The following is an 11604-nucleotide window of genomic DNA, read 5'->3' on the forward strand; positions in this document are numbered from 1 at the left end:
AGAGATATCAATACAGGTACAAGAGGCACACAGAACACCAAGCTACTAGGACCAGAAAATACATTCTTTATGCCACATTATAATCAAAACATCAAATATGTAGAACCTTTGTATTGGTATTGAAAGCTCCAAGAGAAAAGCCAGAAGTCATATAAAAGATAAGCCCAACTGATAAACATACTAAAATATGTACATGTCAAGAAGCTAATCAAGAAGGAGGATAAAAACAGAAAATTATGACAAGCAAGTTGACTCTACACAGAATATTGGAAGGAATACTTTGGACTGAAGTGGATAAATGTATCCAAGAGGCTACAGTGTAAAAGAAAATGGTTGTTGGAAGGAGAAAACAGGAAACAGGACAGGAGCATACCACAGAGGACCTCTGAAAGACTCTACCCAGCAAGGTATCAAAGAAGATGCTGAGATTCATACCCAAACTTTGGGCAGGGTGCAGGGAATCTTATGAAAGAAGGGGGAGATAGTAAGACCTGGAGAGGACAGGAGCTCCACAGGAGAGCAACAGAACCAAAAAATCTGGGCCCAGGTATCTTTTCTGCAACTGACACTCCAACCAAGGATCATGCATCGAGATAACATAGGACCCCTGCACAGATGTAGCCCATGGCAGCTCAGTATCCAAGTGGGTGGCCTAGTAAAGGGAACAGGAACTGTCTCTGACATGAACTCAGTGGCTGGCTCTTTGATCACCTCCCTCTGAGGCGGGGGGGGGGGGGGGGGGGGGAGAAGCCTTGCCAGGCCACAAAGGAAGATAATGAAGCCAATCCTGATGAGACCTGATAAGCTAGGGTTAGATGGAAGGGAAGGAGGACCTCCCCTATCAGTGGACTTGGAGAGGGGCATGGGAGGAGCTGAGGCAGGGTGGGATTGGGAAGGAATGAAGGAGGGGACTATAACTGGGTTACAAAGTGAATAAACTATAATTAATATAAAATAATAAAAATTTAATAAAAAAAGAATATAAAATTTTAAATGGTTGTTTTGCAAAGGACTAAGAAGACAGAAACCAGAAAATGAACAAAATGATAATAATATACATCATTCAGTTATAACTCTGAATATTAATGGTCTCTATTCTATACACAAAAGACCCAGGTGTGCCAATTGGGTTAAAAATTCATTGAATTCCATGAAAACAGAAAGCACAACAGATCAAAATATCTGAGATATAATGGAAGCAAAGCAACCTCAGAGGAAAAGTTACATTTCTAAGAACCTACACACATGTAATCCCAGAATTCAAGAAGCTGAAGTAGGAAAATCATGAGTTCTAGTTCAGCCTGGCCTGTATAGTATGACCCTTTTTTCAAAACAAAGTTTCAGTTAAAAATACAGAAAAGAGCATGAAGCTTATATGATATATCCCAAATATCCAACACATGAGCAGTTGAAATCTCAAAAATTAGAAGAAAAAGAGAATGGTCAAAAACAAAACTGCAAGAACATCTGGCTGAAATTTTTTCTAAAAGTATTGAAAGGGGTCAAGATGTAGACAAAGAAAAAGAAAAAGAAAAAAACTCTTTAACCCACCAGATATAAGCCAGATGTAAACAGATGGCAGTCTCTCAAGAATTTAAACATCTACCTACCATATGATCATGTAAATGTTTATACACTATTAGTGAAAGCAAATTTACATCAGAGGGCCCTGAGGCCCATTCACCTTTAGCTGTATGGCAAATAAGGAAAATGAAAGGCTGAATGTGGAGTCCAGATTAGTGACTGAGGCCTGGGGATTCAGACCATGGTTGAGAACAGGAAATTCTGAGTCAGTGGGCCTGAATTAGAAGTAGGCACTACAAAACCCTGAACAGAAGATTTACCTGCGCACACAGGTAAATTGTCAAATGAAGGTAAGTTGTCAAATGAAATGAGGATGATAAAATAATCATCATCACATAAGGCTGATTCTAGTGCTCAGAGGGAACATAACATATCTCAGACATTTCCTGAAATACAACACAGTGATACAAACAATGTTGGTGCCATTTACAATAGTGTCCCTATGCTAACAGGTCAGGAGTTCCAAACATATTCACTGTGCCTACTAAGCTAAGGCTAAAATGTCCCTCAGAGGGCACTCTGTATGATTGTCCTGACTGTTTCAAAGGTCATGATTTTTTTTTCTATCTTTGGATCCCATTATTTAAAAAATTTTCGTCACTGGGATCCCACAGGCAAAATCATTTCTCCATCTTAGCTGATATTTTCTTACTCTGCATAGCACACTGCTTTTACATTCCCCTAAAGAATCAAGTTATTAGGCTCTCTCTTCCTCCCAGATGTGCTCTGCAGTCGCCTGCAGGGTTCACTAACATCTGCTCTAGACCAAGACTGGAAACAGCCGCCCTTAGTTAACACAGAAGCCAAAAATATCACCTTCCCTTGGTAGAATAATTTATTCAGTTTAGACCGGCATTTTCTTTCACTGTCCTTATTTTCAAAAACAACGCTGAGTGTAGGTTGGTCTATTCCTCAGACACCGATGGGGCAGCCAAACACTGACACAGGAAACAGGACGTCAAGTGCTCTTTCCACTCATTTATTCAAATAAGATATTCGAAGAGCCCACATACCAATGTCAAGCACACTCCAGGGACCAGGAACAGCGGTGAACAAGCCAGGGAAACATCTCCTACACCCACCAACTTCAGAGAGGAACAGCACAGCAAAGAGGTGTTCAAATCTCATGTAATTGTCATTTTGATAAGAGGTAAAAGAACAAATCAGGGGATTCTGGGGGAGCTACTAACAGTCTCTCGAAGATGGTGTGCCCCACCTCTCTTCACTGGACTAAATGTGGAAAGGGTTCTGGTGATGAAGAGATATGAATTCAAGGAAGGCTGGTACTCCACTCAAATCACAAAGAGATGGAAATGGGGGCGGGACTACTCAGATAAGCGGGAGAGATGGTATGAGTCCAACTAGCTGAGTCTCTCTCTCAACTTTCTAAAGTGTCTCCGGTCTGATGGACACTGGAAATCTTTAAAAAAACAAAACAAAACAAAACAAAAAAATGCTTGCCAGAAATAGCTTTGCATGTTATTCAGTCTGTCTCCCATTAACCATGGCAGGAGCATCTTTGATGTGACAACATTTTATTTTGCCAGATCCAAAGAGAGTGTGTCCAGACTGTTCTCTCTCTCTCTCTCTCTCTCTCTCTCTCTCTCTCTCTCTCTCTCTCTCTCAAATATTGAAAAGCATTATATATATATATATAAAAAATGTAAAATATATGTATATTTTATAATTTATTCACATTGTGTCCTGGCTGAGCCCCCTCCCTCATCTCCTTCTGGCCCCACCCTCCTTTCCTCTCCCCCACTATTCCCCTTCCCTAGTACACTGAAAATAGGAGTCTTCCCCCCCTACTATCTGACACTAGCCTATCAATTCTCATCAGGACTGTCTGGATCCCCGTCCTCTGTTGCCGAGTAAGTCCACCTGCCAGGGGGAAGCAATCAAAGAGCAGGCAACAGAGTTCATATCAGAGACTGCCCCTGAACCAAGCCAGCCTGTGTGAGTGATTTCCCTGTAGTTTTTCTTCTTCTTTGAAAACATGGTACAGAAAATCCAATGAGAAACCCGAAGGACTAACAACAGGGCGGAGCCAGTAGACAGAGTCTTGCGTCATCTCTGGAACACCTGCTCTGGGAGCACCCAACTGAACTTAGACAACTAGCTGCATTAGGGTCCTGCCATCTGATGTCTCATTTGCTGTCATAGGCACGAATGCCCTACCTCTACAATCCAGTACAGCTACTCAACCAATCCAATGCTTGTGTTCCTGTATTTTTTTTTTTAAGTACGGGTTCTGCCATTTACTTTTAGATTTCAAGCCTTTGGCAATTTATTTTCTATAAAATTCATCAGGAAGGAATTCATGTTTTCCATCTGGCAAGTTAATTGTGTCAACCCTACATATGAAATACTTCTTAAGTTGTTTTAACCCCCATTGTCACCTCCATCATACATCAAGTTCAAAACTTTATATACAAGTCTGTTTCTATATTCATCATCCTGTCACATTATTTAGAGTATTCAATTTTTGGAAATATAGTAGATTTTTTTTAATTTTTAGATTTATTTTAGCTTATGTATATGAGTATTTCGCCTGTGTGAATGTCTGTGTACCACCTGTGTGCCTGGTTCCTTCAGAGTTCAGAAAAGGGTGTTGGATCCCCTGGTAATGAAACCATGAATGGTCATAGGCTACTATGTGTGTTCTTGAATCAAACCTAGGTTCTCTGCTGAAACAACCATTGCTCTTCATAGTTGAACCATCTCTCCAGCCCTAAATTTATTTTTAGTTAGCATATCCATTGCATTTTGCAAGTCATATTCTTAATTTGTTTTTAATGAAGCTTCAGGTGATTTTTAAGTCTAAACATTAAGCAACAAATCGAATATCCAATTAAAGAATAAGACATGTGCTGTATTTCCATATTTCTAGACTACTTTCATAGTCTCTGTGCTCTTCATAATATTTTTCAGAGAAACTTATAATTTTTAATTTGATCAAAATAAATATTATTTGAGGTCTTTATATATTGTATACCTCTACTTCTATGTATTGTTATTTTGCTAAATGGTCATACTGTCAAATGGCCATCTAAATATTTATGTTTCTACACATAGCCTTGGGCAGCTCTCAACCCTGATCACAGAAGGGTCTTTCTGCAGTGGGCAGCAGTTTTTGCAGAGGTTCATAACTTTTCAGAGTGCTGATATTAAGTGACTGCGTGCTCAGCCCTGACAGAATATCTGCACCTATTCCGCCACACCAAGGCTCAGGTAACATTGCAGAAGGGGAGGCAGAAAGAATGTAATTGCTGGAAAATAGGGCAGAGCCCTACGGGGTGCTTGCCTTCTAGACATGATGTAGCTATCACAGTCAGGAACTCACAGTAGCTGTGGTTACTTATAGAAGACCTGTGCAAGACAGAGCCAACCAAAATCCCGAACAGGTGAGGTAGATGGTCTCCAGGCTCCATAACTGAGGAGCAGTTGATAGTTACTGGGGGAGGAGAGTCGTTCTGTTTTGAGGGTGTGACAACAGGTAGGTTCTCACGCTCTGGTGCATAGCCCCACACCCCACATAAGGAGAGTATTAACTGGACTTAAGAGATATCAAAATACATTGTATGAGTTGGGAGAAAAGATGTGGAGGAAATTGCAGGGGAGGAGGTATGAATGGGAGCCAGATATGATCATACATTGTTTTATACATATATGAAATTTTCCAAGTTGAAGAAAAAGTTAAAGCATGGAAAGAATGATACTTTCGGTGATTTTTTTTTTTTTTTTTTGCTTTTGTTTACGTAAGCTTTTTGGGAAGGACAGTCTCTCACTGCACAGGCCAAATTGACCTGGAATTCATGATCTACATGCCTCAGCCTCCCATGCTGTGGGATTATGTATAGCACCATGAGTGATAGGAATATATTTTTAAATAATTCTAAATAAGGCAGGTGAGGAGAATCTGCCTCTCCCTGGGCACTGGGCAGGAACTGAGTATTTTTTTTTTATTGCTAAAAATAAGTATTAGAGCCAGTAGGATGCTTAGCCAGAAAGGTACCTGTTACCAACCCTAATGAGAAGTGTTTAATACCTGAACACACGGCTGAAGAAGAGAATCAAGTCTCATTGGCTGTCCTCTGACATACACACACACACACACACACACACACACACATACACACACACACAAATTTTAAATCAGTGTTAATGTTAACATCTTAGTGTAAGCCCTCCTTCTGGTGATATTTCTCTGCTAATTGAGAAAGATATTAAAGGATCGATAAGTTTGACTCCCCAATTCACAGATATTGGACTGGACTCTCCTCTGGAATCCAGGCTGCCTCAAGCAGATGACTTTCAGTTGGAAATCCAGCTGACAGCTCTATTTCAGTACCAGCTTCTTGGAGCATCCGATAAAGACCTTGAGGAAGCTAGAGGAGGGAACAGTTCTGACTCTTGAGGGAAAACCCTACCTATACATATGTTGAACAGTTGGAAGTTTGTGCCTGACTTTTGCTGTTACAGACTACATTGAACTCTAGATGACCCTACAGTCTTTTGCAATCAGACCAGGGACAGCACATGCCCTGGTGGCCTAGCAGAGGAACTGTTAAGAGAGAATGAATGCCGTGATTGGTATAAATACAATCCTTCATTTGTATGAAGGCCTTTGGTGATTTAGACAGACATTTAGGTGATTATGCTAGACATTTGGTAGCATATAAGCAGGCTGTTTTAGTCACCCACTCAGGTCGCTGAGAAATACTGTCCTGTTATCTTCCCTAGTCTTGCAAAGTTGGACCCAATCAAAGACTTCCCTTGAGTGTTCTTTTTTCCTCTTACCTAATTTCAGTAGTGTAGACTGATTTGAAACACAAAGAACACAATTCCAACAATGGTGGCAATACAGCAGCAGTAACAGGGAGCAGTTAATAGGCTGAGCGACAGAAGTGCCGGAGCCAGGAGCTGCTTTGACAGCTGCAGAGGAGGAAAAGCCAAGCAGAAGAGAGGCCAAGCTACAGGGACTGCAGAGCAGCTGGCAGCTTTGACAGCTAAAGTAGAGCCGCAGCTGTGAGACAGAGCCTGGTGTGGCCAATCTGGCAAAAACAATGGAAGAAAACTCTGTTCCTAGCGCCAGAAGCAACAATGCTAACTATCTGGGGTTGAGGAAGCTGATTTCCAAGGCCTGTATATGAGCTATACAGAGCATGCCAGCACCCAGAGCTGGAATACTACAGGGCGCCGCAGCTGCTGCTGCTCCCACCTGTGTGCCGCTACTACTTTGCTCCTGCCAAGCACTGAGAGAAACAAGGAAGGAGAAGGATGGGAGGATCTGCAAAGTTTTCACCTCCATAGTGAGGGGGCGGAAATGGAGAACAATGAAGTCTCCCGCAGCCTACTGTTACTTCTTTTTTTTTTTCCTTTATTAATTACACTTTACTCACTTTGTATCCGCCCCCCCCCCTTGGTTCCCTCCCTCCTCCCATTCCAATCCCTCCCTTCCTCCACCCTCTGCCTGCATGCCCCTCCCCAAGTCCACTAATGGGGAGGACTTCTTTTCCTTCCTTCTTATCCTAGTGAATTAGGTCTCATCAGGAGTGGCTGCATTGTCTTCTTCTGTGGCCTGGTAATGCTGCTTCTCCCTCAGGGGGAGGTAATTACAGAGCAGGCCAATCAGAGACAGAGACAGTCCCTGTTCATATTACAATGGAATCCACTTGGATACTGAACTGCCATGGGCTACATCTGTGCAGGGGTCTTAGGTTATCTCCATGAATAGTCCTTGGTTGGAATAGCAGTCTCAGGAAAGACCCCTGTGCTCAGATTTTTTTGGTTCTGTTGCTCTCCTTATGGAGTTCCTGTCCTCTCCAGATCTTACTATTTCCCACTTCTTTCCTAAGATTCCCTGCTGTTACTTCTTATCTCTAATAATATAAGCTATTGGAAATTCTGACTGGTATAAGAAATCTCAAAGCAGTTTCGATTTGCATTTCCCTATGACTAAGGATGTTGAGCATTTAAGTGCTCAGCAATTTGTCTTTCCTCTTTTAAGAATTTTGATCTGAACCTCATTCTTTAATTGGGTTTATCTGTTTTCTTGGTATCCAGATACTTTAGTTCTTTATACACTTTGGGTGTTAGCCATCTACTGGGTGTGTCGTGTGTAAAAATCTTGTCCTATTCTGTAGACTGCTGCTCTGTTCAAATGATGGTATACTTTGCCATACAGAAGATATTCAGTTGTGTTAGGTCCCATTTATGAATTGTTAATCTTAGTGCCTATGCATTGGGCGTTTGGTTCAGAAAGTCTTTTTCTGTGCCAATGAATTCAAAGCTTTTCTTCACTTTTTCTTCTATAAAGTTGAGTTATGTTGAGGTCTTTGACTACTTGTAGTTACGTTTTGTGCAGGCTGATAACAATAGATGTTTGCATTTTTATGGATTCAACTATCCATTTGACCAGCATCAGTTGTTAAGAATATTGTCCTTTTTTTTTCAATTGTGTATTTCTGGCATCTTTATTAAAAATCAGGTGTCTGTAGGTGGACTTGTGTGTGAGTTTTCAATTAGATTCCAGTGATCATGTGTTTGTTGTGTTCCTAAACCATGCTGTTTTTATTGAAATATCTTTATAGTACAGTTTGAGATTGAGGATGGTGATACTTCTAGTAGTTCATTTATTATGCAGGATTATTTTCAGTATTGTGTGTTTCCACTAAAACACAAAAAGCTGAAAACTGTCCTTTCAAGTTCTATGAAGAACTGTTTCAATTCTGATGAGGATTGCATTGAATCTCTAGATTGCTTTTAGTAGGATGACAATTCTTACTTTATTAATCCTATTGATCCATGAACATGGGAGATCTTTCCATCTTCTGACAGCTCGCGCTGGCCAGGATATGGAGTAAAGGAAATACTCATCCATTCTTCTGAGAGTGCAAACTTGTACAACCATTATGAAAAGCAGTGTTGCAGTTCCTCAGGAAGCTGGGAATAAATCTACCTCAAGATCCAGATATACCATTCTTGGGCAAATACACAAAGGATACAGTCACCCTAATAGAGAGACACTTCCTCAACCATGTTCATTGCAGCTCTAGTATAATGACCAGACATTGGAAACAGCCTAGATATTAATCAACAAATGAATGAATAAAGAAAATGTAGCCCAGCTACAAAATGGAATATTTACTCAGCTGTTTAAAATAATGAAATCATGAAATTCATAGGTAAATTGATGGAGCTAGAAAAAAAAAAAAAACATCCTGATTGCAGTAACCCAGACCAGAAATACAAATATGCTGTGCATTCACTTATACCTGGATGCTAACTGTTAAATCGTCAATAAGAAAGCTACAATCCACATCACCATTTATTTTAGATTAGATTAGGTTAGATTAGATTAATTAGATTAGATCTAGAATAAGGAACTAGGAGACAGGGGTGAATTTCTCTAGGAAGGTAAAATAGAATATATAGTTACAGATGGATGAAAGTAGAGGAATATCATGAATGAATCAAAGAGGAGAGGGAAAATGAGGATGAGGGAGGGAATACAGATAGGGACAGCTAAAACTAAGACCCAGTTGAGGAGTCATATGGAAACCTAATATAGTAGAAGAATATACATATAGAAAGGCAATCCAAATGAAACCACCAAATAATTGGGGAGACAGAGCTTCAACTGGACATCTCCCATCACCAAAGCTTCCAGTAGTGGGTAAGGGCTATACCTAATCAAGTTATTGGCCAAAGGGACCCTATGGAAACCCCAAACAGTCCAGGCTTGTGGGAGTAATCAATCAATATGTGATTAGATTTAAAGCCCACTCTGGAGGATGGAACCAATCCCTGATTCTGCTCCAGTGAATGAGAACCTGAGAATAGATAGGCCAGGAACCTAGGGGAAAACCAAATACCACTGTTCTGCCAAAAAAAAAAAAATAGCAATAAATGGCTCCTAACAACATTTTGCTATACTCAACTCATAGATCAGTGTCTTGGTCAACCATCCACAGAGAACCTTTCTTCTATAGTAGTTGGGAACAAATACAGAGACCCACAGCCAGAAAATACGAAGAGTGAGAGATTTTGGAAATCTCAGTTCTTAGTGGGATGTCTCCATGAAAGCCCTCTCCTCAGGGCTCAGGGAACTCTGCAGAAGAGGAGACCAAAAGCCAGAAGGAATAGAGACCAGCAAGGAAGCGAAACCTTCTATATTCAGCAAGACGGATGTATGTATGGACTCACAGAGACTGTGGAAGCATGCACAGGCTCTGCACAAGTCTACACCCAGATGAGGTCCAGGCACTGAGAAGGGAAGTGGACACATGTCCCCATCCCTAACTAAAAAACTAGCTCACAAATGAATTTTTTCAAATAGATTCCCAGTGGAGATATAAACCATTCTTAAGGGTGGAACCCATACCCAGCAGTAGACGGCCAACACAAAATGAATTCAATGCCATCTCTAGAGCTGCCATTTTTTTCCCTTATGGGTCTTTTGTGTATATACTATGGCATCTGGTTTTGTGTTGTTGTAGAATTCCTGTGTCTATGAATGTGTGTGTATGTGTGTGTGTGTGTGTGCATCTATGTGCATTTCTTGTGCTTTTCCTTTGGCTCTTTTTCTTCTGTTTGTTTGTTTGTTTGTTTGTTCGTTTTGTTCTATTACAATTTGATTGCTTTTGTTTTATCTTATTTTATTTTTATTCTTTAGATGCCTTTTTCTAACAAGAAATAAAAAGAGTGTGGATCCAGATGAAAGGAGAGGTGGACAGGACCTAGGAGGAGTTAGAGTAAGTTGAAGTGATAAGGAGATATAATATGAGAAATGTTTATTTTCAATAAAAGAAAAAAATTAATACAAAATATTTAGTAGACTTACTCAAACCGACCTACTAAATTAATAATATGTGTTTTTTCCCCTAGAATCCAAGTTTATTGAATAGCTCCATCTTACTTCCAAATACAAGGAACTTGTGTTTAGATAATTTAAACTCCACTATCCCCACGTTTCATGTTCTTTTCCAACAGTTTAGATGTCTCATTTCATTTAAATACAAAACTCTGTGTGTGTGTGTGTGTGTGTGTATCTTACTCTAAATGGTATCTGTATTTTACCAGTTTTTTTTATCGGTTTTTTTTGTTGTTGTTTTGTTTTGTTTTGTTGTTTTTTGTTTTTTACTTTTCCTTGATCCCTCCATGTTCATAGTTCCTCTTGGTGAATTTTATGATTTTTAAAGCCATTTCACCTATAACTGCTCTTACTCTGGGTGTGCCTAAAAATATCTTTATCTTTATTTTATTTCTGAAATATTGTTTGCTTTTTAAAAAAATAAAATCCTAAGCTGTTACTTATTTTTCTCTGCACTTTGGGTAGGTGGGATATGAATATGTATTTCTGGAGCTTTAAAGCCAGAGTTTTAAATATATCGTTCTTATGAAAAGGTTAGATCTGATAATGTGTTGGTTTAAGGGAAACAACTGGTAAACACCAAAATAGAACATGTGGAGACAAAGCAAAAATTATGTAAATGTTATGGGGAAAAGCGGACTATGAGAAGCATTATCCATTTTTAATTAATTGTTTACACTTACATACAGGGTACTGGTTTCATCCTGGCATATTTGAACTTTTTCATTATGCTTCAGAGAAACACGTCCTTATGTTTCCTCCTTCCTCATCATGGCAGCCAATTACCCTCGCAAGGTGTAGATAGTCTAACTGAGCTGGAAAAGACAAAACCCAAAAAGCAAGAAGTGAAAATGCTTCCCAGAGCTTTCCCCAGAATAGCTTGGCAACTTGCAAAGGTGCCACCTGAGCCACTCCCAGATCATTAAATCCAGGGTCCACCTGAAGGAAGAGGCTGGAAACAGCAAGTCATTGAAGTGTGAAGAAACATCCTAGAAGTCTTCAAAATCTCTTTGAGAGGAGTCGCCATTCACAAGAACTGGTTAGCCTTTGCCCCAGTGATTGACGCTTTCATGACTCCGTGCCTCTCCCTTCATCAAGTCCCTTTCAGCAAGTCTACAACTTAGATGTCACTCACAGCTTTCTCT

Source organism: Meriones unguiculatus, chromosome 8, assembly GCF_030254825.1.
Source record: "Meriones unguiculatus strain TT.TT164.6M chromosome 8, Bangor_MerUng_6.1, whole genome shotgun sequence".
NCBI classification, from domain to species: domain Eukaryota; kingdom Metazoa; phylum Chordata; class Mammalia; order Rodentia; family Muridae; genus Meriones; species Meriones unguiculatus.